Source organism: Ictidomys tridecemlineatus, chromosome 7 (assembly GCF_052094955.1).
Source record: "Ictidomys tridecemlineatus isolate mIctTri1 chromosome 7, mIctTri1.hap1, whole genome shotgun sequence".
NCBI lineage: Eukaryota > Metazoa > Chordata > Mammalia > Rodentia > Sciuridae > Ictidomys > Ictidomys tridecemlineatus.
Window position 1 is genome coordinate 74,684,951 of NC_135483.1, and position 2,879 is coordinate 74,687,829.

Here is a 2,879-nt window from a genome sequence, read left to right on the forward strand (position 1 = left end):
GTCTATTACTTAATAAATCATTTATACTCCAACGACTTTAGTGATACTGTAAATCATCAAGAACAATGTTGTGTTTCTCAAAACTATAAATGTTGTGTTAGTTTCCGTTCACAACAGGACTGTGGGTGATTAATGGAATGGAACAAAACATGTAGTATTCTAAACTATGACCTTAAATTCCCAGACCTGGGCTGGGGTTGTGGCTCAGTGGTAGAGCGCTTGCCTACCACACATGAATCACTGGGTTTGATCCTCAGCACCATATTAAAATAAATAAATCAAATAAAGGTATTGTGCTCATCTACAACTAAAAAAACCCCAAATATTTAAAAAATATTCCCAAACTTATGGAATCACTTAGGAAATTCACCTCTCATAGTAACGCTGTCAGGATACAAGAACTGATGTTAAATACTGATCTCCAAATGAAAATCAGCTTCTTCAGTGTGAAAACCATGCAAACTTCAAAATTAAGCTGTCTTACCAAAATCAAACTCAACCTACAAACACATTTAGCCATCTGCCCTGGGGTTGATATAACCACACCATTGCCGTGAATGTTTCTAAACCTCATGGTATTTGTACAGATGAACAAAGAACAATTTTTAGAATCAATGTCTTGACAAAAGAAAGATTTTATAAGTAGAAGCACAAACTTAGAGAAGTAAAAAGGGGCCATCTTGTCAAGTGGGAAGAACATACTAGCAGATAAGTTCTCATTTTAAAACAACAAATCTCTTACATTGTTTATCATTGATCCATAATTCAATATCATAAGTAATTGGAGTGCAAGTGTATCATGGGATTCTACCTCCAATATTTGGAGGAGACTTTGGTCTATTTAATAAAATAGTGGAAATATATTTATCCAAAATAAATTGGAAATATCTCAGGATATGAGGACATAAATAGTTTTTCATTTGAAATAAGATCTTTTTTGCTGGATACTGAATCTTTGGGTATATAAATGATTGTGTATGTAGAATGTGACTAGAAACTTATTTTCTATGGAAATTGTTAATATATTTGTAGAGAAAACTCAATATGCAACAAGTTTCAGGTATTATGATCACTTTCTGGACTATTTTGCAGCATTCTACACTCTTTCTGATGTTCTCTGAGTTTGGGGAGACTAGTGTTGACAAAGAAATGAACATTATAATTGAAATGTTTTCAACAACTGGTGCTGGAGAGAATATTATCATATGTATACTAGAAACTGATAGATTCTGTATAAACAGAGATAAGCAAACCACATACTCTTTTGATGTTTGCATTCTAAAGAAGATAAGAGATTGAGCCAGTAAATGCAGCAAATTGCAAAAGGGGAACAAATCATTAGAATGTCATCATTTCTAGAAGGTATGCTATTCATCTGCATGGGTATATTTTTTTAAATCACCTTGCTTATAACTTTATATTATATTTGGAATTACCACAAAAGTTAAAATAGCAGTTATCTCAATATTTGAAGATAGTTAATTATTGTTATTTTCAATTAGCCTCACTGGAAAAAAACACTAGATTCAACTAGTTCTACTTTCTTACAATTCTAAAATGGCATGCGCCTGAATTCCTTGCAGGGGGCTTCATATAGTCATCTGACACAGTGTAGACACATGCAGTCTGGTGAGTAGTGAGGACACAACTCATTTTTATTGTCATATATCCTTCCCATCAATTGCTGTGAAACATAATTTGGACATCACTGCATCCAAAGAGAGCCTGACAAATCACAGGTCTTTATTCTTCCTGCATAATGAGAAACCTAGTCCAAAGACTTTGTTTCCTTCTCCAAAACTAAGTTATTAATGGATTGTCTTAATCAACATTGATTGGTTCCCTCTGAAAGTGAGAATTTTTATTTGAAGGGGAAGAACTGGCCTTGTTACTCTTTCAACCAAGGACATAGCACATCTGGTATCAGGGGTTCATCTGTGCTATAGCTCAGGCACCTGAAAACCTCAGATGATGGACATAAATGGATTTAATGCTCAAATGAGGATGTGAGGGCTCTCTCTCTCACTTGATTTATTTGTTTTGATGTCTTCTCAATTGCTTCATGTTTAGGCCATCTCTCTCAGTATGGCACTGACAGCTCCAGGCTCACATGGATCATAAAGCTCATAATAACTTAGAAACACAGTTATCATATTTCTCTCTAGAACCCATCTATCCAAGGAAGTAGATTCTAACTGTCCAATCCCTGAATCAATTGTTACTGCTGGGAGATGCAGCACTCCACTTGGCCAGGAGTAGGTTATATGTGCCCGTGTGTATTAGCAGGGAGGAATCAGGAACGGTTCGTTTTCTTTGTGCTTCGTACCATGGATTTTCATTGGAAGGAAAGATTCTATTCCCAGAAAAAAAGAAAAGAATACTGGAAAGAGAAACACAACCATTATCTATCACAGTATTCATCAAACCAAAGTTTTTTTCATTTTCTCAGTGTCTCTACAGGAAGGAAGGAGAAGAATCTGGTGGGAATAAAAAAAAATGGGGAAAGCAACTTTGAAAGGAATGTACATGTAAAAAGTAATTGCAGGTGGAAGTGGAGGCGGAGAGTGAGCAGAGATGTGGGATGAGCGAATGAGAACAGCAGTATTGTTAGCATAGGCTGCCATAGAATAGGGGCACATGGAGTTCTGACAGCCCGTGCTACTTCCCTTCTGTTCTGGAAACTGGGGTCCAAATTCATGCCAAGAAGAAAACCTACACCTAATATATTAATATTCTCAAGTACTAATTCTAAATAACAATTGAAATCCAAATTTGCATGTGTTGTGTTAATAAAAGTGAATAGCATATCATTAAAATCAATAAGTAAAATTTAACATGTAAGCCACAGGGTATATTATCCTTTTGAAGAGTTTTGACAC